The sequence below is a fragment of the Cupressus sempervirens genome, chromosome 11 (assembly GCF_028749045.1).
Source record: "Cupressus sempervirens isolate cs-2001-9-10 chromosome 11, ASM2874904v1, whole genome shotgun sequence".
NCBI lineage: Eukaryota > Viridiplantae > Streptophyta > Pinopsida > Cupressales > Cupressaceae > Cupressus > Cupressus sempervirens.
In genome coordinates this window covers 564,208,082-564,234,594 of record NC_143128.1, presented here as the reverse complement: position 1 = coordinate 564,234,594, position 26,513 = coordinate 564,208,082, and positions in this window count along the sequence as shown.

Here is a 26,513-nt window from a genome sequence, read left to right as displayed (position 1 = left end):
GCCTATTTATGAAATTATATATTTATAGAATAAAGACAATCATATATTTAAAAAAATAACTTTAAAAACTATAAAAATGAATAGACAAAAAGGTATTGGTAATAATTAAAAATATACTAATACAAATTCTACTATAATTATATAGTTACTATTTAAAGAAAACAATATTAAATATTATTATAACTAAATAAATAACCATATGAGCTATCTTTACAATTATTTTTAATGCTGAAGTATTTTACTCTATTTTAGTTTTCATATTGAACACAAGATATATAAATTACAGTACGAAGTTGATTGGATGTCAGCAATGGCATAGATAGGCATGGCATGGCCAATGCAAATAAGTTACACTATAGCTAGTGCCATACATAACATGTGCTCTAATTTTTGTAGTATTTTTTTGTGACTACTCTTTTTTTGGTGATTCCTCAGTCAGTGCATCATTTTTTTTGGAAGCGACCACATGGTGTATTTATGGGAGAAGGCACCTTTTTTTGCACATTATCTATTTTTTCTTGATTTTTTGGGTTTGCACTTTTTTTTTAGAGGATGCATGTTTATTGGAGGATTCTAACCCCACCGTCGATTACAAATTTGTGCAACTTCCATGCACATGACTTCATGTTAAGTTTGTAGTGCATGTACAAGATTTTTTTCCCATTCATCCCAAGGTTTATGATTGGTGTTTGGGATCAAGTGTAGGTCTTTAGAACCACATCCATAGGGCCTTTTATAGCCTTGACATCTGTGCTCCCCACCTTAAGAAACGACCCCTTACACACATCATTTTTTTTAAATGGATGTTTTGTGTGGGTGTATTTTTTGTAGTAGTGGTTTGGAGTTGGATAGAGATTTCCAGTTTGAAGAGTGCTTTTTCATGGATATTGGATAGTTTTAGTTTATCCTATGGGGGTTTTGACTAGTGCTATGACTAGTTTTGACTAATGTAAGGACATTTTAGTGATTGTGGTTTTTCATGCCATTTTTTTGGTTGTGTGGATTTTATGAGAGAGCAATCACCACATAATTTTTGTACTTCATTTTGTTTGGTGGTTTGAAGTTTTTATGAGAAAATTCATGGTATACATGGTAGTTTTTCAGGCATCACATGGCACCAAGCCTTGGTATGGGTGTCAATGAATTTCGACAATGGTTTTTAAGCACAAAGGCTGTAATATTTCCTTGCTTAGTAGTATTACATTCTTACATGCAAATTTGGTTTTTAATATTTTAAACACATGACTTTATGGCCACCAGAATTATTTCTCCAGCACTGGCTCTTTTACTAATGATAGTGATTTTCTTACATCTTTGTCTTATTTTTGGTAATTGGATTTTTTCCCAGGGGTCATTTTTTGGCTTTTTTTTTTGCCTCGATGATCATTTTCCCATCCAATTTATCCTCTTCACTTGCTAACATAAGCATTGCAATGTTCTTATTTTTCTTTCTAGCCCTATTTGGACCTACCTTCATTTTTTTGCTCATATTTTGGGCATACAGACTTCATTTTCTGAAAATGAGAAATTGTGAAAAATTTTGTTATGAGCCCATCACATTGGTGTAGGTATTTTTCAGTTTTGATCTATTTTCTATGGCTTTTTCTACTATTAAAGTCAGGGATATAGTTTTGCACTCTAGGAGACATATCTTGAGCATCTAATCTCAAATTTGGGAATTATTTATATAGTTAAAATGGTATTTCCACTACTATAGTACCATGAATTCAATCCCATTGGATGAATGTCAGACTTTTGTTGTCGCAAATTGCAATGGTAAGGGCATCTGTTGCAATTGTGACGGATGAAGTTTTTTGTAACTTGGAACAAGAAAGGGAAAGAGTTCATCTTCTTGTAATCCTAATTGCAACAATAAACCATATCAATTGTGATAGTCTAAGCTTTCAATTTTCTGTTGGATTGATGGCTAGCCATCGGGGTTGTCTATTGCAAGTGTGCTAGGTATGCGATAGTTGTGTTGTAAGAGTGATGGTTATCCATCAAAATAGTCTATCATGATTGCAATGGGTATGTGACAAAAATATTGTAAGTATTATTAGTGTCCATCAAAACAAGCTATCATAATTGTGATGACTTGTTGAATTATTAAGAAAATAAAATTTTGGCAAACATTGAATAATTATTCCTAGATTCCCCTCAAGGACACCACAAAGAGGCTCAAAGTCATCTATGATGCTCTAGGGAAGCAAGAGAAGGAGATGTTCTTGGATGCAACACGTTTCTTCATTGGATAAAGAAGAATTGTGACCATTATAGCATGGGACATTGATTTTTATGGAACACTTGGTTGGGGAACTCTTTTCAATAGATGTCTTGTTGAAATGGATGAAGATAGTCAGATAAGAATGCATGATCAATTTAGGGACATGGGGAGTGACATTACAAATGGACAACCACCATATCACCTTTGGTCTCCAAAGAAGGTTATCAAGGTGAAGTTGGACGAATTGCCATATAATTTTAAAAAGCTAACACTCCTGGAGTATTTTAGTTTAGAAGGGTTTCATAACTATTAAAAACTAATCTACTACAAGAGATAGAGATTTGACATGTCTTAAAAATGTTTCTAAATGGCATCCTTCTGCATTGCCTAACACCAATAAATTCACATAGTTAGTTGTCATGCAATCATAGGTTAATATTGAGCTTCACTTGGTTTAGATAATAGTTTACTATTCTCTACTAATCAAGGCCAACCACGTGAAGGTGGAAGCTCATTCCCCTGCCTCCCAAACATCTAAATTCCTTGTTAACATCTAAAATCTTTAAGAAATAATCATTCTTTAAAGTATAAAAAAGGTTTGAGACCTGCAACAGTGACATTGTTTTCCCATCTTCTAGTTCATGTCATTTTTTCATCGCATCCAAAATAAGAATCTACCACTAAAAACAAGAATGCACATGTAGTTGCATTCTATATGCATGGACAATAGGCATAGCTGAAAAAATGCAACATAATTATATTTATTTAATAGGTCTATTAAGTTTTTAAAATTATAGACCATCATGAACATCATAACTCTAATTGCTATGACTAGGAGAATATCCTCAGCAAGTCATCACATAGAAAGTCTTGATTTTCTTACATGTTGAGGACATTATCCTCACCTATAATAGTCAAAGTTACAATATTTGTGATGGTCTAGAACTTAAAATACTTAATTAAAAAGCTCTAACAAAAAATGCAAACCTGTTGTATTTTTTGGTTGCACCTAATGTCTTATGCATATGAATTGAGATTCCATATTGAACTATGGCTTCCTTCTACATTGCCTAAAACTAAGAGATTGACATAGTTAGTTGTCATGAGCTCATATAAGGTTAATGTTGAGCTTCACTTGGTTTTGAGAATATTTTATTATTCTCTACTAATCAAGGCCAACCACGTGAAGGTGGAAGCTCATTAAAGTACTTGGAATGTCATTAGGACCTCCTACTACTCTTAGAAGAAGTCCATCTTCATTTCTCACAAGCAATTCATCACAATTCTTTAGTGATTCTTGTACATCTAACACGAGTGCATCTAGGAATGTCATCATCGCTTCTTGCATAAAATGAATCAAATATTACAAAATGCCCCTTAACAAATAATAGTTCCCCTAAAAATTGAGAGAGAAAAAGAGGAATATACTTACTAATATGCATTGTCATCACATCTGTGGCCATGCTATGTGTTGAGTGAGTTTTATTGTTTTTCTGTTGTACCAAGATCTCTTTGTTTATGTACATACGTAAATACATAGGCACACTAATCTTTGTGTGTGTATATATATATATATGTATGTATGTATGTATGTATGTATGTATGTATGTATGTATGTATGTCTATATGCATGCATGTATACATAATACATATGTATATATATGTATATATATATATATATATATATACATACATACATACACACATGCATACATGCATATACATACATATATACATATATATATACATACATATATAGATACATACATACATATATAGATACGTACACATGCATACATACATACATCATTTGCATGGTTTAGAGGTAATGTCATTGTGGTAGAGGCTTCTACAACGGAATGAGCCTCATAATCATGGCATTTACATAGAAGAAAAACTTACTTCCTCAACAACTTACACTAAAATTTTTGCTCAACTTATTCTTCTAGCAGTGAGAATAGCTACTAAAAATTCCTAGTAGCCGAGGGACCCTAAACCTATGCTACATTTTCTAGAGACATGGGAGAAGTTACTACTGGCTTTAGTACTTCATAGCATTCTGGATCATATAGTGATGCCCAAATTAATAGCAATAATAGATACTTGGGATCCTTGCAAGGAGAGTATGCCAATAAATATACGATTACATCCTTGGCTTCCATTGTTGGGCTAGCGTATGGAGCCTTTATATCCAACCATTCATTATAAGTTTGGTAATGTGTTTCATGCTTGACATTCAAGTGATGGATTTGCATATGTAATTTTTATCACCTTGGAAAATTGTATTTGATCCTGCTAGCTAGAAATAGCTAATTGTTTGTTTTATTGTACCTAATCTGATGATAGTTCTACACAAATTTTTAATCAACCTAGCTAATTAGCAACTAGACCAATTTAACGAGGTTATGGCTTTTTTCTTTCTAAACATATCTACTATGATATGTTTTAGTAAAAAATATTGTGAGCTCTATCCATTTTTTTTGGTCTACATTATTTTTGTGTAGATCTTGAGGTAAGTCACTTAGTATGGGTTGAGTGATTTTTTTTTTTTTTTTATTTGGATTTTGGAATATGTATGTAGTTGGATCAATTTTTCTATTGTGTCAAGATCTCTCTATATATATACATACATAGGGACACACATATTTTTGTATATGTATGTATACACACACACACACACACACACATATATATATATACATATGTATATATATTTACATACATGCATACATACATACATACATACATACATACATACATACACACAAATAATAGTAATATATGTATTGCATCTACAACTGCTTTCTCATTGCTTATAAGAGTGTTTCAAGGTTTGGAACCACATCAACATCCTTTGCATGGTTTAGAAGTAATTTCATTGTGGTAGAGGCTTTTGCAAGGGAATGAGCTTCATGAGTTAACATATAATGTCTTAAAATAGTTAAGTCCTACCTAACTATGTCCAAGGCATCTACACACTAGAGGCATACTTTGCCTACCAAGCTACCTATATACCAGTATCCATCGGGTCAAGACCCTTGAATTACTCACTCTAAAGAATATATAGCTCTGGTTTCTAATTTTTTTGATGTAGTTTTTTTCTATTGTGCCAAGATCTCTTAGTTTATATACATACATACATAGACACACATATATGTGTGTATGTATGTATATATACACATATATAAACCTATATATATATATATATATATATATATATATATATATATATATATATATGTATGTATGTATGTATGTATGTATGTATGTATGTTTATAAATATATATACATATACATATGTATATATATGTATACACATAAATAAATATACATACATACATAGATACATACATCTATATATGCAATTTTATCACCTTCAAAAATTGTATTTGATCCTGCTAGCTAGGAACAATTCATTGTTAATTTTATTGTACCTAATCTGATGACAATTCTACAAGAATTTGTAATCAACCTAGCTAATAGGAAATAGATCAATTTAACTAGGTTATGGCTTATTTCTTTTTAAAAATATCTTCTATGATATGTTTTCCTAAAATTTCTTGCAGACTTTGTCCATTTGTCCTAGTCTACATTATTTTTGTGTAAGATCTTGAGCTAAGTCAGCACAAGTTGAGTGAGTTTTATTGTTTTATTATTTGGATTCTAAAATATGTATGTAGTTGGATCAATTTTTCTATTGTGCTAATATGTAATAAGCACCTTTAAAAATGTCTCTTTGTATATATAAAGACTACAAGTTGTGAAATTAGTCATGTATTACATTTTCATTTGCTTTGCCATTGCTTATAAGAGTGTTCCAAGGTTGGGAACCACATCAACATCCTTTGCATGGTTTAGAGGCAATGCCATTGTGGCAGTGAGAATAACTTCAGTGAAGAGTTGAGTTTAAGGAGTTACTACCATGAACCTATGCTAAAAGTTCTTGGGAGCTAAGGGACCCTAAACTTATGGTACATTTTCTGGAGACATGGGAGAAGTTACTACCAGCTTTAGTACTTCATAACATTATGGATCATATAGTGATTTCCAAATTAATAGCAATAGTAGATACTCGGGATCCTTAGAAGGAGAGTGTGCCAATACATGCCAGGTTACATCCTTGGCTTCCATTATTGGGCCAACGTATGGATCCTTTATATCCAAACATTCGTTATAAATTTGGGAGTTTGCTCCATGCCTAACATGCAAGTGATGCATATGCATATGCAATTTTATCACCTTGGAAAACTATATTTCATCCTATTAGTTGGGGACAAAAGATTGTTCATTTTATCATACCTAATCTAATGATGGTTCTATAGGAATTTGTAATCAACCTAGCTAATTAGCTGATGGAGACACAACCCACTGAACAGAATAGACACAACAGAAAAGGGAAATTGTATTAACTGAGAAAATAAGCTAGTACAAATAGTACAGAGAAAATAAACTTCAAAACATGCCCTAAGGGCTTACAATAGCATAAATCTGGAGATAATTTCTCCTTACAGTACCTCCCCTCAAACTCCACTCCGAACTGCCTTTTACAATGCCAAAAATCTCCTTAAATAGACCCGAGAGGGTTAAGGACTAGGAGTACATTCTAGAAAGTGCTAGTAGGCATTCACCAACCAAATAGAAGGTTCCAAAAGCTGTGGTAGAAGTTGGCGCAAATCTAGAAGACTCTAGAAACGGTAATCGAACTTCCGAGAGGCATAACTTTTGAACCGTAGCTCCGATTGATGAACTGTTTACATTTTCGAAAAGCTCTCAAAGTGCTCTATAGCCCTATGGACCAGCTTCACTCGTCCCCCATTTTTTGGCCCTTTTTGAGGTCATTTAATGCCCCTAACCTGACTTTGAAGCATTCTTAGGAGTTTTCCAAAACCTGAAAAAATTGTAATAACTTTCAAACTGTGGGGCCTTTTGACCTAATTCTTTTTCTGGAATGCTCTAAATCACAGTTACATTCATCTAGCCAATTCACACCTTCTAGGTCACCAAAATGATGGCCAAATTGTATGCTCCTATATTTTCAAGATTTTCTAGCACACTGATAGTTGAAGTGTGAGAGTTGGAACCTTTATTTGACCCAAATGGGTATCCAAAAATGTAAAGACATGAAACAAAAACTAAGTCTAAGTACATTTTTTTGGGTGACACAGGATTGCCCTTATACCTCTGGATGCTCCTGCATCATTAGCAACAAGACCAGTTTAAATGGGTTATGGCTTGATCATGTATTATTCCCATTTATGATATGGTTGCAATGTTAGAGGAAACATTTTTTCCAAAGTGATAGAAAGTTTTGTTTTACTGGATTTGTTCATGTCTTAATTTTAATGAAGTAACAAAGTGGTTTTTAGGGTGGAAATGACTATTTTTCCCTAAGGGTGGCATCAAGTTTGTATCATTGGCTAGGGAGAATGTAAGCTATCTTAGGGTGACAGAGAAGTGCCAATTTGAGACACTTTAGTAGCAACAAGCAACAACATATGCTCAACAACAAGCCTCAACTTCCATGGGGTAGTGAAATTCACTTGAATAATTCCATGGGTGTGCCTTAGTTGAGTTTGACAAAAGTGATTGAAATATATGCACAAGAACATGACATCAGATAGTAAAGTGGGATGCACACATGATGGTTTTTTGGTTTATGGATTTAGAACTCTTATTATCTATCTAGATTCTATAAAATAAAAAGTTCTTGCATAATCTAGAGATAGATGGTTTATTGCATCACTGGAGTAGCTAGTTGAGATGCATTGTAATTGAACATGAGGAAATAATTGATAAACCAAACATATAATGAAGAGAAAACTTGAAAACTTGAATGCTGAAATGCTGAAATGAAAGTTATCAAGGATCAAACAGCTATGCTAGAGTTACAACACAATGTGAACTTGATTTTAGATTTAAACAATAAAAAGAAAACATGACATAGATCATTCCCCATTTCTTTTGATTGTGGAGAGTTGTGCATGAATGGGGGTGGAGAGCTCTGAATGAGGGTGGAGAGCTCTGAATGTTGGTGGAGAGCTCTGAGCTCTAAATGTTGATGGAGATTTCATTGTCATGCCCTTGTGATCACTGCATTTCATCACCATTCCCTTATGATCTATAAATTTTGTTGTCATTCCCTTGGTGGGGATTAGTGGAGATCTAATATTTCATTGTCATGCCCTTGTAATCACTGCATTTAATTATTGTGCCCTTTTTCCATTCCCTTGCCCTATGATTTTGTTGTCGATTCATGCCCTTGTGATCTCTATACCCTTTGCACTACAACATTTGGGGTCAAATTATGACATCAATTTGTGAGGATGGTGTAATTTGTGGTAATTTTCATGTTTTTTTTTTCAATTTGTGATGGTGGTGTAATTTGTGGTGTAATTCAGTCCCAAACATAGTAGTGTTTTCTCTACAATTTTCTTGAAGGGGAGAAGAGGTACCTGTGTAAATGTTCTTTTATTTTCCTTCTAAACATGTATCTCTTTATATTTCCTCTAGTAGGTGATTTGAGAAGGATATCTTTATGTATATGTTTGTGTACACACACACACACACACACACACACACACACACACACACACACACACATATATATATATATGTATGTATTTATATATAGAGAAGCTTCTCTTTATGTATATGTATGCATATATATAAATACATGCACACAAATTTGTGTTGTCTATGTATATATGTATTTATATATACATAGATCTATCTATTTATATGCATATATAGACACACACATATGTGTGTGTATGTATATATACACATATATACATATATATGTACATGTGTATATATGTATATACATACATACATACATACATAGAGATCACAAGGGCATGACAAAAAAATGTAGAGATAAATATATACATACATATACACATACATACATACATACATTTGCATATGCAATTTTATCACCTTGGAAAACTCTATTTGATCTTTACTCAATCACTAAGAGATAATATAATTTGTAAGTTCAGATTTTTGCATACTTAGTTGGGTATGAATAGTTATTATTGAATTCATGTGAGTAGAGTGAGTCTACTCATGAAAATAATGGCTCCATGTATTGGGTCTTTAGAGGAGAGAGACTTACAAAAGATTAGATGTTGTTTCTAGCTCAAATATTCCCAATTTTATGTTCACAACTCAAATGGTCTCCCATGGTCTGAGTTAAAACCCTCATTATTGCATTCAAATTTAAGAAATAAAATACGATTATGTCCCCAATAGAGAATTGAAATATAAAAAAATCGGATTCCACTTAGCACTATTTCAATAAATTCAAGAAATTCTACTACCATGCAAATTAACTTGCATTGATTCTAAAGCTTAGGCCCTAACAATAGTCAAAAGGTAAATTGTTGTTAAAGAATGTGCTAAACACAAGCAAGAGTACATATTTAGAATGAACATAGATATTGGCAACAATAAAGAAATATATAATCCTCTTATGCATAATCAAAATTATGTTAGACATGAACTCAAGAAATTTGGCAATCAAGTAATCCAAATCTAACCTTTCAATTATCACACTCTATCTATCATTATCATTTTATCAAAATGCATAATAGTTCTAGAGATTTATCCAAATAATAAATTACACTAGCTCATACCATGAGAGATATTCAAACTTGTGGACTATTTGGAATTAATACTACTTTACCAATAAGATGACACTATAATGGAGCCATAGAGATATACTTTGGCTTGTGTGTCATTCTTTGAAGACCAAATGATATCTCCACTATCAAAATTATAATATCCCTACTCAATCAGAATCCCTACTTGCTTAGAAGATAAAAGCCTAAGATGAGATTTGAATAAAATTATTGTGATTTTGTTTTGTAGACAACTTATATGGATTCATATCTAATGATCATAGGCCAAAGTTATTCATGTGTATTGTACACTTTTCATGAAAAAAAATCCTAGTTATAGAGGTTACTTCTACCAACGGAGAAAGTATTCACCCTTGAGTGAGAAATTGTACACCATCTATAAAAGCCTTTTACTTTTTTGGGATATGGAGCACATTCTATGTTAGTAAATTTAGGTTTGTAGTAATTTGGATATTTTTTTAAAGATATGAACAATGTTTGATTAGAATTTCGTGCATTTGTTTCTAGATATTACCCTCTATCATTTCCAACTATGGTGATATTGAGTTTTATTTGTATTGAGTCAGAGCATGCTGATGTTGGATGGGATTGAACTGAATATGCATTGGAAGAAGGTGACCACCTCTAGATTTACCATGTGATTATTATACCATCACTTGATATACCTAAAGAATTCTTTTTGTGAGATTTTTATGATCTTCTCATGCCTTGTAAAGTCCTTCCACATTATGGGAGAAATATAAGTGTTTCTATTGAATCTGAACTCAATGTTATGGCCAATGTCAATGAGGTCCATCACCTCCCCATTTGTGGGTGTCTTGGTAAATGTCATTGATGTTGTCCATGTTTAAATGATGTCAAGACTTAGTTGGATGAACACCCCTATTTTCAATGTGTGTTTCATCAACATTCCATTGAATGGCTCCACCCATCTACACTAAAAAGCCAAACCTAAAAACTTGATCATTACAAACATTGCATATATATAAATGTATGTGTATCTTAGAAGGGTTGATAGCCATATGAATTTGACCTTTTTATGTTGGACATGGGATGATTCATTTTTTATGCCAATATATCCTCCTCCTTATTGAATTTCTATATCATCTAATTGCTAGATACAAATCACTAGACTTGGTCTTCTAAAATGGTATGGGCTACTTGGAATTGTCAAACTCTAACAATTGAGCTATACATTTAGATTGATGAACCAAAACTTTGAATTATTAGTTTCATATTTAGAAGCTTTGGCCTTTGAAATGTGAACTTTGATTTTGATTTGTGGTGCATGGACTATTATGAAACAAAATCCACCTAAATGTTCTTGGTGACATTTGAAAGTATCTCCACAAATTGATATGAACCATTCAATCTAAATCACAGAGTCTCTGAATCTTAGTGCTCTGATCCAAGCCAAGAGGCTTCTGAAAATTGAAACCACTAAACTACCTAGGACATTGAATGTATCAAGCATATAAAGATCCTTGAACTAATGGAACCATTTTGAAATAGGTTTAATGAGGTTCAAAACCCAGGAGAGACTAAGATATAAACCTCATACAAGGGTTGTATGCTATGGCGGGGTAGGAGGAAGATGGTTGCATGAATAGTTGATCGGGCAAGTTGCAAAAAATTAGGGTGCTAGTTGAAAGTAGTTTCATTAATTTGATAAGGGAATCAATTTTGAAAATAGGATGATCAAAATTGGCATGTTCATCCTTATGATAGATGTCTCTCTCCTAGAATATAAAATTACCTCAAATGAAAAGAAACAAATTATTAAATGTATAGAAAATTAGAAGAACATTCACCTATAATTATTTGTAAGGATAAAAATATAATTTTGTGGAAAAGCCATGAGCTATGTGGCTCCACATGGTGGCTATTCCACTATCTAGCAGTGGAAACTCTTCACATTAAATACGAAGATCTTGAAATTAAAAAGTACAACTATCAAATATCTAACTTTTTGTTTTAGTGATAAAAAGTATACAGTATAATTTTAAGACAAATTATATTATTAAATGTATATGATAAAATAAAGTAAAAAAGAGTACTAGATGTAGCTATATAATTCTAGTATTATTTATTATGTTAAACAAATTTTTTGATAAAACATGTATGGAGTAAAATAAATGGATCATCTACTCAATCCTATTATGACTTAAAACAAGTATGGAATAAAATAAATGGATCATCTACTCAATCCTATTATGACTTAATGTGAATGCATCTGATCATTACCTAGAGAATATTATGCATAAGATCTTTACTCAATCACCAAGAGATAATATAATCTGTAAGTACATATTTTTGCATACTTAGTTTGGTATGAATAGTTTTGATTAAATGCAATGATAATTTCTTGTGTGAATTCAAGATGTGAATGATTCATTTAATTTAGTAAAAGTACTATGCAAGTGTGTATGTATGCATGTAAAGAAGTTCACATACTGAACTAATATGCATACATACTATATTGCATAAAAATGTAACCATGGAATAAACAATAAAAAACTAAAGTCTATTCCTACATATTCATGCAAACCTCAAATATGAAAAACAACATGTAAATCATGATGACATGAAATCAAAAGAGCTTAAACAATCCAAAATAGCACTAATGCAAACCTTACAAAATCACCAAGTGGTTGATGATTTCATTATTGTGGGATGTGGTTGCTCGCAAATCCTATAGCATACCAATGGGCTAGATCGTGCTTCTTGTAAAGATGAGGAGAGAGCTCTCCTTTTATAGGAAATGAGATGAAATGGATGGTTGAGATTCAATGCAAGATGAAGGGCTAGGATCTCTCAGGATCAATGAGGTGTCCATGAGGTGGAGGCCAAGTGGACTCCATGTGGATTAGGGTTTTTAACCATTCAAAGGGGGAAAGATGCTCACACATGTGTGATCAACCTTTGATTTGATATGTGTAAGAGGTGTGAGAAGCATGGCCTCTCACACATGTTTGGGACACCTTGATTCTCATGTGAAGGGGGACAAGTATGAAAGAGGTGTAAGAAGTGTGAAGGGTGTGGGAAGTGTGAGTGTTCCTCACACATGTGAGAACACACTTAGGATTAAAAGGAGATTAGCAAGGTGATTAGGAAAAAATAATTAGGATTAGGAAGTGGGTAGGTTTAGAAGGATGGGTTAGGTTAGGAAAGTGAGGTTGGGTGAGGGTTAAAGTTAGGAGCGATGTGCTCTAATAAGTTTAAATTTAATATTTAATTCCAAGTGGGATTAAAAGGGGTTAATTAAGTAAATGAAGTACTTTTACTTAATTAAAGTAAATGGGTTAGGATGTAAGTGGGATGAGGGGAAAGGCTAGGATTTAAATAAACCTTAGTTTATTTAAATCAAGGAAAGGTGAATGTAATTAAATAAATGTGGATTTATTTAATTAAAGGTAGGGTAATTAAATAAATAATAAATACCTATTTAATTGGTCAAGATAAGGATATTTGGACAATTTTAGGTGTCTATACATACATGCACATATGCATACAATCATCATAATTAGTAATCCTTGAATTTGACCAAAGCTATTATATATGAATAAAAGATACATGTTTAGAAGGAAAAAAAAGAACATTTACATAGACACCTCTTCTCCCCTTGAAGAAAATCACAGACCAAGGGCATGAAGATCACAAGGGCATGACACGACAATGAAATGCAGTGATCACAAGAGAACAACAACAAAATCCTAGATCTCTACTGATCTCCACCAATGTTCAAACCTCTCCACCCTCTTTCACATGAATCTCTCCACAATCAATCAAAACAAGTGGGGAATGATTAATGTCATATTTTCTTTTCTTTTTTTCTTTAAAATCCATAATCCACAATCTAAAAGATCTCCCTATCTATACATACATACATAGATACATAGATATGTGTGTGTGTGTATGTATGTATATATACACATATATACATACATATATATATATATATATATATATATATATAGATATGTATGTATGTATGTATATATGTATGTATGTATGTATGTATGTATGTATATGCATGCATGCATACATACATACATACATACATCTATACATACATACATATATACGTACCTACATGAAAACAAAAAGGACTTTCTAAGAGTTCACAATTGTTCAACAAAATCAATATTTTACAAGAAAATGCACCTGAAGAGTTGTAAGTTCATAAGCAAGAACATAGTGTTGAAATAGTACAGAAAATGCTTGAGATGAGAGGTTCACAAGTGAGGGTGATGACCAATCTTGAAAACTCAAATGTTGAAATGTTCAAGATATTGATGATCAAACACCTATGCTAGAGTTACAACATAATGTGACGTTAATTTTAGATAAGGTAGAGGTAGATATTTGGAAGTTTGATGATCAAAATTTAAGGCACAAGAGCTAAGGAAAAGGAGTGGATTTAGAAAGAGAAGGAGAAGGAGGGACTTTAGAAAGAGACTACATAATAGAAACAATAGCTAGATAACATAGAGGATATTATTGAAGCTACTAGATAGAATCTAGGAAAGTGTTGTAGTAGGTACCATGAAATTGGAATCACTTGTGTCTTTGAGAATTTATAGTCCAAATATCAAATACTTATAAGAGTGTTTCAAGTATTGGCATAGTCTCCCTATGATAATCCCAAGTATCAAATTCTTATAAGAGTGTTTGAAGGTTGGGAACTACTTCAACATCCTTTGCATGGTTTAGAGGTAATGTCATTGTGGAAGAGGCTTCTACAAGGGAATAAGCCTCATGATTATGGCATTTACATAGAAGAACTTTCTTCTTCAACCCCTTACTCTCAACTCTTCATTGAAGTTATTCTTCAATTCCTTGCATATGCAATTTTATCACCTTGGAAAACTATATTTTATCCTACTAGCTAGGAACAATTTATTGTTCATTTTATTGCACCTAATCTGATGACAATTCTACAAGAATTTGTAATCAACCCAACTAATTAACAACTAAACCCATTTAATTGGGTTATGACTAGTTTCTTTCTAAAAATATCTACTATGATATGTTTTTGTAAAATTTCTTATGAATTGTTCCCATTTTTCCTAGCCTACATTTATTTTGTGGAGGATCTTGAGGTAAGTTACTTAGCACGGGCTGAGTGAGTTTTATTGTTTTATTATTTTCATTCTAGAATATATATGTAGTTGGATCAATTTTTCTATTATGGTCAAATGTAATAAGAGCCTTAGAAAACATCTCTAAATATACATGTTTAGAAGGAAATATAAATAGATACCTATTTAGAAGGAAAAGAAATGAATATTTACATAGTTTTTGAAGAAAATCATGGAGCTAGGATATGCAATAAAATCATAGAGCAAGGGCATGACACAAAAATGAAATCATAGAGTAAGGGAACAAAGATCACAAGGACACAACATGGAAACAAAATTTTAGAGCAAGGGCACATAAACAAAATCATAGAGAAAGGGCACAACAATAAAATTTAGAGATCACAAGGGCATGGAAACGAAATTAGAGAGCAAGGGCATGACAAAAAAATGTAGACATCGTAGCAACAAAATTAAAAAGAAAGAGTACAGCAATGGAATGTAGAGATCACAAAAATGAAATGCATTGATCATAAGGGCACAACAATGTTCAAAGGTCTCCCCTCATTTGGAGCTCTCCACTTCTTTCATGTGCAACTCTCCACAATCAAAACAAATGGGGAATGATTTATGTCATATATATATTTTTTTATTTATACTCATGCAGTGTCACAATTACTACACCAACATCGTTATTGTAATGATGTCGAGGAAAATTGCAAAAAAAAATATGAAAATCACCACAACTTACACCATAGTCACAAATTTTCATCACAATTTGAGCCCAAATGTTGTAGTGTTCAAAGCTTTTTCTAGTGTGCTAGTTATTTTTTTTAGATTCTTGTCTAGGCACATTCTATTCAATGTTTTGATTTTTTGCATTCTAGTGGATATCTTGGTTGTTTCAAGTTTGGGGATCAATTTTGTTGCTTCAAATCATTCTTCATGGTTTGTACTATCTATTGTATTATCCCTATGTCTCTTCTAGTCTATTTAGACATAATTTGTATACCATCTTGCAAATGCACTAATATAAAGTGTCATATTCCATCTATATTTTCATTTTAGTAGTTTTTACTTGTTTTGCCTTCTAATTTGAGCAATTTTATCTAAGGACATTTAGACAAATTACAAGTTGCATGAATGGCTTGGATATGGCTTATCTTTTCGTATTGATATTTTATTGTTGATGCATATTCAGATTGGTGGCTTGGATTTGGGTTGTATATCCCCTAAGTCACATTATTTGCTATTTTTCTTTATATAGAAGGGATGAGAAGTTGTTACTAGGTACAATCATGGTGGAGAATTGTGGTTGACTATTTAATGTTGACAAGTTGGACACTTTGAGAGTTAAATGCTTAGTTCATGGATGTGATCATGGTGCAATAGCTTTTGGCATGGCATGGTTAGATATAGAGGTATATCCTTGATGTTCATTGGTTTGGATTCCTGATTTGGTTAATGTAGTATATATTCTTGGTTGAGGATCATGGTTATTTGGTTTCTTTTGAGGAGCTCATGATGTGCACTTTGAGTTCTTTGATGGGTTGATGCATTGGTTTATTCTCATCATTAGAGGAAGACTTTTCATCATGATTTCATGGATAGCTTGGATACACCATTTAGTGGGAGCTTGTGACAGTGATGAGGTGATAGTATGGAGATTAGTTCCTAGTTTTGTTTGTATCTTCTTGGTTTTGAGATCTTAGTTTCACTTGGTACTAAAACTTTGGTTGTGCAAGTGTAGAGTTGGGGGGTCTTCATGTAGGAGATGGATTTTATGATGTTGTGGGTGGCTCGGTAGTATAGTTGAGTGGGTGTTATTGGCATTGATATATTTATTGAGTGTTTACAGATGTTGGGGGTCTGTCTTAGGGCCTATTGCTGTAAAAGTGTCTTTGACATTTTCATGGTGCACTTTTTATCTTCATGGTGTGTGGAAATGGTTCTTCGTGGTATGGGGAGATGGTTTTCTTCATGGTGTATAGAGATAGTTTCATCTTGAAGACTCATGGGGTTCTTGGAAAGGTGTGATTTATGCTTTCATTTGACATGTTATCCTTAGTGTTAGGATATTTTCATTATTATGTCATGGTACACTCTTGATAGATGTTTAGAGTTTAGACATGTTATGGTGTGTTCATATGGAGCATGTTATGGTGTGTTCCTAAGGCCATGTTTGGAACTTTGACATTGATCTTGGTTTAGTTTCTTTGTATTGAGTACACTAATTATTTTTTAAATATTTCATGATATTTCTATTGTGCATTTGGAGTTGGCATGGATTGATTGGTTACAAGTTCTCATGGATACTTAGAGATGATAGTGATGCTAATTTCTCTTAAATTGTAGAAGTATTTGTAGGGACAGTTGTTTGGTTTTAGTGGGAAGTTAGAGGGGCAATCATTTGATATGGACTTGAGAGGAGATTGTTCTTAGATGAGTCTAAGTTGAAGACTTGGATATCTTGATGAGCATCATCATTCCCCACTCTTGGTCTACTCAAAAAATTACTACTTGAGAGGTATAACCAATTATTTCTCTTAGGTGTATTATGTTTATGCTCTTCTTTCATGGATATGAATCCTAAGCTATGATACATAAGTTAGTTCTAGAGGGTTCATTTGAGAGATGGTTTAGCATTCATTATATTTCCATGTGCATTTTTTATTATGTTGGTTGAGTTTGGGAGATGGTTCTATATTGGTCATATTCTTTGGATTAGGAATGGTTATTCTTTGGTTTAGGAATAGTTTATGAGTTTGATCTTTTTGTGAGAGGCCTATGTCCAATATGATTAGTTATATGGTATGCTTTGGGTATTTTTTGCAGCTTCTTGGTTGGGGTTTTAGGGAGGAGATCATGCTTGAATAGTTTACTTTTAGAGGTGTATATAGAAGGACATGATACAAGTTATTATTTGCATTGTTTCTCTCTGGTCTTGGTTATCTTCTTGGATGTTCAATTTTTACTTACATTGGATTTAAGATTGGTTGGAGATTGTGATCACTAGTTTGTGTTCATTTATATCATGTGAGAGATGACATGGTCATTTATTTATCTATTTTCTTTGTTCGTTGTTAGATGAATGCACCAAGTTGTGGTGCCAAAAATATGACACAAAAATTTTTAGTTACAAAATTTCAATAGCAAGACATAGCCTGTGCGCACTTTTTGAAACTAATATTTATGGGCTGCAACCCATAGCCCATATAATTTTTTTTGTTTCTTCTTTCTTATTTCCTTCTCTACCCCCAACAACATCCAACCATTTTTTAGAAGGTCCAATATTTTTTCTCTCTCCTTCTCAAAATCCTTCCTTGTCTTTGGAGATCAAGATTGAGATCATCAAGTATGTTTTCTAGTTTTGTTTTTGCATTGTTTTGTATGTTTTTTTAGTTTTACTTCAAATTTATGTATTTATTTAAAATTAAATTGGTTTCTTATAAGGAAATTTAAATATTCAACCACCAATTACCAGCCTAATCAACAAAATCAAAATGGAAACTCTCCACAAGATCAAATTGAAAACCCTCTTGAGGAAGGGCTAGAACTTTCGCAACCTCCACTAATTGAAAGACCTCCTCCTAGCACCCAAGACAATATAATGAATGAAATAGAAAGAGGGAAAAATGAATTAGAAGCAATCATTGGTAGGTTTAAAGTTTTCGGGAAAACTAATCCCATGAGAGCACAAATGGCATCCTCCCTTGAGTCTATTATGAGGCATGTAGCTTCTATTAGTGGTCAGTTGGATATTTGGCATTGTAAGATAGAAGAACATAAAAAATATTATGCAAAACAAAATCCTATAAAGATGTAAGAGAAAAGGACATAACAAAAGGTAACATATGTACAATGTTTAAAAATCTAGGAGAATAAGACATTGTTAAACATACAACTAAAAGATTCCTCATCTAATGGTACATGCATGATAATATTAGAAATAACTTTTGGGATAGATGGTGGATGGTTTTTAATACCCCTCCCTACAATTATCATGAGGTTCCAATCTATTTATTAAAGAAATTTTATTGTGAACATGTCCTTAGGAAGATGCCCATTTATTTTGACATGTTAGATTCTCAAGATAGAGGTGGAGGGGTCATCATTTGAGAGGCCGAGGGCACATCATTACCCTAATGTAGTTAGGGTACCTATTGCAAAGCCATAGGGTGAGCATGTCATTATTCCTTTAGTTGTGAAGGAACATGTATAGACTACTACTCTAGAGACTATCAATGCTTTGACATAGACCTTCATTACTTGCACTAGTCCACTAGTTGAGAAGGATCCTTCTTCGCACCATGGTCACATGTGTATGTCATGTGTATCCTTATGTATATTTGGCAGTCATGTTGGAGATACTATGGATGATGGGTTAGTCATTGATGAGTTCCTCAATGACACATTTGGCATTGATAGATAGGTAAATTACAATTATAATTAACTAATTTGATCACATTTCATATGTATACTAAATGAATAATTAATTAGCATGTCTTGAAAATGTTCAAAATTCAAGGTAAGAGTGTTGATGGCCCTAGTACATATTTCCTAGCCCCACTTTACATCTCATCAATGAGTTGACATGTATGTATCAATTTAATAATTTAAATTAATACATATATTTATTAAGTAATGATATGAACAATTGACAGAAAAATTACTCCATGTGCATTAGTTCTCTATTGGACCATTGACATTTACAAGGGACTCTAAGCCTAGGCATGATACAAGCTTCGTAGAGGTACATTTTTTTATGTTAATTTAATTCATTTTATTATATTATATTCTATAAAAACATATAAATTATATTATATGATTTGCAGTTGTTGATGTATAAGACTCCTCATCTTCACTATGGCTAGTTTAGAGCTATTGACCAAGGTATGAAAGAGTTTTCATAGTTTTAGTTGTTATTTATAATAGTTAGTAATGAAATTTCAAATGGTATTTATAAGTATGATCAAGTGATTATATTGATTGCATTGTTGTAGGGCCTTGTTACTCCTGATTGTCCTCAAGCCTTTAAGGTTGATGTACAAAGAAACTATTTGTGGTAGTTAGAAAATAATTAATTTTGTGTGTACATATATTTTATTTCAATATATAATAATTATTGATTCATACATACATTTTTTGTATCAACTCCAATTAGAGAGAAGCGCCCTAAATAAGAAGACGAGTGAGCATGTGAGGAAGACCCCATCATCCCTGTCATCTCCCTCCATGCAATGACTAAATACCTCAAGGGATTTGTTTCCTTCCCCTCATGGGAAGGAGAAGATATAGGGATGGACACATGTATAGGCATTAGTGTACATATATATTGGATTTTATGTAGTGGACATATTTGACATACATTTCATGAACATATGTCATTTTATATTTTATGCATGACATATACTTGATGCATGAAATTCTTAGACTTATAACTTTGATGCATCAGTTTGTTCATGTATGGCATTCTTGGTTATCATAATATATATCTTTTTTTTGTTTACATTTAAAGTATTTCATGTATTTCATTTTAAGATAATTTGCATCCAAAATAAGGGTAGGATTCATTAAAATAAGCTGTGATAGTATATTTTGACATGTGAATATGGATATGATATCAATCTGTATTTAGATTATACAAGTTATGAGTGCTTTTAATTATGAGTAACTTATTTGGAGTTTCTATTGGGATGAGACTACTAAAACTTGAATTCTTATTACTGTTATACAATTAACATTGAAGTTTGACTCTTGAGTTGGTTGCATTATGTAAATGTCTAAGCATGAATCTTAGTGTCATCATAAACATGTCAAGAGTTTATATATGCTTTATCTTTAGAATATGAGAAGACTTGAAATAAAGTTTTTAATTTATTCATGGCATTTGATATCAATATTTCTTTCTTGTCCATCTCTTTGAGAGCTTCATTCATGGAAACACACTATATATGCTCTTCTTATGATTCCTATTGTTGACATTATAGTCAAGCTTATTTATTAGTTACATACACACTTAATCAAATGGTTAGTAGCTACCAAGTTTATAGTAGAGTTAATAGTGTTAACCAAGTAATTCGGGCTCTACCAAGTTCTATAGCTACTACTGAGTTCCAGGAACAATATTTAGTTCACACCAAGCAATATCTACCAGGTTGGTGATTATGAGTGTAAATTGAGCTTCATAGTGTTTACCAAGTTTCTCGGTGCAAACTAAGTTTTCTACTGTTTAATGAGTTCATAGTTTTAGTAATGTGAATCTAGTGTTAACTAAGTTATACAGTGTCAACCAAGTGATTTAGTTTATACTGAGCTCGCAGTGATAGTGTCAACCAAGCTATGTAATGTCAACCAAGTAATATAGTTTATATTTGGAGTTTTGCAATGTTCATTGAGTCACCAGTGTAGACCGAGTTTAGAGTACTTAGAAGTGATTAGTATGAACTAAGCTTCTACATCTATCGAGTGCATGATGAACCTGAGCATTGATAATGGTTGCCGAGTGTTAGAACCTCACTGAGTTTGTCTTCAGAACCTGAGTACCATTAGTTGGGCCAAATTTGTGGTGAAACTTGTATTTTAGTCAACTTTGATGAATTGTAAATTGGATTGGTATATATGTAATGGATTCTATCGCATCCAAATATAAGATGGATATAGAAGATATGTAAAAGAGAAGAAGTGTGAAGTGAAAAGGCTACAAGTAGTATAAGGAGCAACAAATATTTATCTATCACAACAAGGTGATCATTACACTTGAAAGGAATCTCATTCAGAAAATAAAGGTTGCAAATCAGAGATCAACCACTGGTTCATCCTATTAGGTGGAACAATAAAATCCTTTCACAATGTAGACTTAATAGTCTTTTTAAAATCTCTTTATCGAGTGCATAATTCACTATATGTTTGTAAATCCTTTTGTAAGGTGGACCTAGTAGTTCTTATTGCTCCTAAAAGGGAAGATCATCAAAAGTTATCATTATAAGTCTTAACAGGCCAACTTTATACTATAGTACTAAAACTTGTGGGTATCATCCGTGCCCCAACTTTACTTTCTATATAGAAGGTTTTTGGGTTACCATATTGTGTGTCAAAGTGTTATGAATATTTTAATGCTTTTAGTTTTTCATGCATTCAATTAGATTGGAATACATATGAAGGATTAATTGCTAAATTAAGATTAAGTTTTCTTAGTTACTGATTCACCCCTCCCCTCTTAGTAACTTAGCCTATCTTATATTTCCAACAATTAGTATCAGAGCTTTATGTTTCTCAAAGAAGAAGTTTAATAGCTTGAGCAAAGATCAGAGGCAATGGAACTATTCAAACTTGATAAGGCTATTGACAATGAAAAGATAGATTTGAAATTAGATATTGTGAAACTTAAGAAAGAAAAGGAGAAACTCTCTCAATCCCTAAAAAGAATAAAAGATCTTGCAGTATAGATGAATGACAAACTCTACATTGAAGAAAGAATTGAAGATATTCATTCAAAAAGTAACTTTGATGAAGTTAACGAGGCAATCAGAGAACTATTAGAAAAGAATGGTAACCTTCAAGAAGAAGGAAGAAAGCTAAAAAGAGAAAAGTAAATTCAGTCTGTAAGATTGTGTGAAGTCATGGAAGAGAAAAACAAGAGAAAAGAAGAGTTAAAAGGAAAGGACAATGAAATTCAACATCTATCCCTTCAATGGATAGACTTCATTGATCAAATTACTAATGCAAATGAAGAAATCATGAATCTAAGATTAGAGAATGAAATATTATAGAATGATCTAAACATTGAAAAGAAAACAAATGAGAGGATGATGAAATCTCAAGCAGACATGAATAAATTGAATGAGCAAAGCAAATACAGATAGAAAGGTAAAGTAGGAATTGGATATATTGAAGAAGGTGAAACATCCAAGGAAGGAGCTCAAAATAATCAAAGACCTACTTGTAATCATTTTGGTAAGCTAGGTCATACATCAAACAAATTTTGGAGTAATGGTAAAGCTAAATTCAATGGAAAATGCTACAGTTGCAATAAGCATGGTCATAGAGCTAATGAATGCAAAGAGAATCTTAAATTTGAAGGCAAATGTCACAAATGCAAAAGGAATGGGCACAAATCCTATAATGCAAAACCAAGATATTGAATCTAGTAGAACATATTGTAAATGCTATATTTGGTTGGGACTACAACACCTAATGTAGATGTCACTACAATGGAGAATTTGGACACATTGGAATAAATTGTGAAAAATCACATGAGAACAAGAGACACCACTAGAAGATATTTTATTTGTACAAAACTTGGATATCTTGCCAAGAACTGTATGAACACTAGAAGAATTGAAGATGAAAATAAAACCAAGGCTGACAACATTAGAAAATAGATGAGACATCAGTGGATTCTGAAATCTTCTAAGCATGCAAGTCTGAGTAATGAAGCAAATGTCACTCAAGAATTGGGTGACTCAAACATTTCTACTTAATCTCTCACAAGGATAACTAAAACTAAGATTTTGAAGAAGACATCTTACATCAATTTTAGTTAGCCAGAAGGAAAGATCCATATCAGCATTCAAGATACAAAGGGATCATCGAGTGTCTAAGGAAATTTTGGACCTTACCAAGCTAGGTCAGGCTACAAGACTTTGCCAAGCAAAGTCAGGAGTAACTAAGTCATTGTGTGGACATTAAGTCATGAATGGATCTGGTGAGAAATTAATTCAAATCAAGTGGAAGATAGTGTATCATCAAGAAAGAAAATGTACCAAGCATTTATGGAAATTAGAAAATGAAATTTATTAAAAAGGATGAAATCAAATTCATTTGTCACTATGAATTCTCAAGAGCTTATGTGAAGAGAAATTTATGTGCATCTAAGTGATCTATGTAAATTTTTGTTGAGGTTTTCCATATTTTTTGCAAACCCTACTGAGCAATGGCATCCTCTAGTAGAAAAACCAAGAAAGGGTCTGAGATGTTAGTTCAAGGAGTTTAGTGGAAACCACCTGATTTCAAGTTGAGTCTAACATTTGCAAAAACTCTTGATCCCAACAGAGCTCAATCATGGATTCCATCTAAGATACTATTGAATAATGATATTTTCTCACATTTTCATTATTTGATTCCAAATATAGGAACCCTAGAAATGGATGAAACTTTGGAAAAGTTGTGTGTGAATGGTGCATTGAAACCTGAGCATCAACACTTGGAAGCCAAGGGTTTAACCCACATTCCACATATGCCTCAAGATTCTCAGATAAAATGGATAAGGTTTATCCTTAGCCATGTACACAATGGGAAGCTATGGTTAGAGCAGCCTATCTTGATAATGAAGAAAATAATTCATCAAATCACAGGACTCTTGATGTTGACTAAGGAAAAGACCACCAAAACCCTAAGTCGAGTAGAACTGGAAAAAAAAATTCTTTCTAAATGGAATGGAAGAGGTATGAAGATCAATTGTGTAGCTAACATGGAGTTGAAATTTGGAATTCACATAATTGCACATAAAATATATAGCTCTAGTCAACTCAATAGCATATCATGTGAGGCATTTGATCTTGCTTTCAAAGTGGTGAAGAACAACATGTCCTTCGACCTTGGTGAGTTGATGTTGAACCAATTCAAAAAAAACATGGAAAGTGTCAAAACTTAAAACAAAAACCCATTTAAGTTTGGTTCACTTTTAACCTATTTATTCTTATTTGTACAAAAGTTTCTCCCTTCAAAAGGCATAGTTGTATGGAGAAAAGATGTACCTATATTGTATCAAATCAATGAGTAAATAGCAGAGATGGATGAAAATTATGTCAGCATAATAGATAATTATTTTGATTCATTCAAAGATAAGATGAATAAGAAATTTAGAATTCCCATGAAACTTGTAGAAGACTACAATGATGATGCTTTTTTTATGGTATATTGTGACAAAGTTTACATATAAGAAGTCAGACCTAGAGTAGTATGGGTCAAGCCTCTAGCCTATGAGGTTAATATTAATGACACTAGGGATATCATTGAGATATTTTTAAATGAATCTATGGATCCCAAGGTCACATATTTTGGTACATATGATGAAGCCAAAACTAGAATTGAACTAAAGATAAAGCTTCCTTGAGTTGTCAAAAAAGGAAAGAAAAGGATAGCAAAATTGACACAAACTAGTTCTACTCTCCTATTGGAAAAAGGTAAAGGAGGTGATGTGATTGAAGATAATGCAAAAGATGAGGCAAATGAAGAAAAAATAGAAGAAGAAGAGCTAGTCAAGAAGAAAGGTAATGTTACTATAACCCAACCTACAAATTCATCTACTACAATATTCACAAGAACATCTAGAAAAAAATTTAAATTGGGTGAGAAAGCAGGGGATATTGTTTTAAAATGGCCTCCACCTACATTTCAAGATAAACTAAAATAAATTGATGTTCGAGCTGGCATGGAAAATTTTAAATCATTAAGGTATGAGACTAGAAATGTAGAGGAAAGGAATCAAGTTGAAGACATGATTATTTCTAAGCTAGGTAAATGGAAATACTCACCTGACCAACTTGCACATCAGCTTCCCAATGAACTGATGGATAGAATTAAGCCAAGATGGGAACATGCCAAGAAAACTACAATGGATATATATGAGCAAACTTTGAGGTAACTCATGCCAAGTCTCAATGACAAAGAAGTAAAAGAGTTCATCAAGCAAAATGAAGTAAAACTCACTTTTAAATTTAACACCTGCTTGATATTGGTTAATGAAACTAAACATGTGGTGAATAATGCCACTAATCCATGGAGGAATATCTACAATCTTCATCAGAAAAGTGATTTTTTTGTTCATATCAATGATAAAGATGATGATGGTGAAGATGACAAGTAAGAAAAGGATAATGATGATGAAGAAGAAACAAATTATGATAATATAGATGATGAGGAACAAGAATAGGAAGCCACCAAGGAGAATCTCCTTGAGATTTAGAGCATTGAGGAAACATACCCTAAAAAGATTACAACAATAGTTATGGCCTCACTTCCTCACTCTTTGAGAAAAGCGTAAAGCCATCAAGCTCAAAGAAATCTACTTCTCAGCTAGTTGTAACAAACACTGCAAATCCAAGCATTCAACCAATCTCTACACATGTTCAGCTCAATACTTCATTGACTAAATTAATCAACACTATTAGTGTAAATAATTAATTATTATTACACTTTACTTAAGTTTACTTAGATTAATGCATTATTTTATTATTTATTAGATTATACACCTAGGAGTATGCATATTCATATGAGTTTTCTTGTTCACAACACAGGAGTTAGCAACTCTAATTTAGCACATGGTATCTACAACACTAGAGTTTGCATAATCAACTGAGTTGTCATGTAGAAAACATAATTGTTCACACTCTAATTAAGCACATGGTCTCTACAACATAATTTTACATGACACACTCATGTTAAGCTTATCCTCTCATCATCACACTAACTTCTATGCTCAATGGAGAATAATCCACTCTTAGTGGACATGTGCTTAGTTGTGAGATTTATCATTGTGTTGACTCCTAGTCATTCTATAGGCC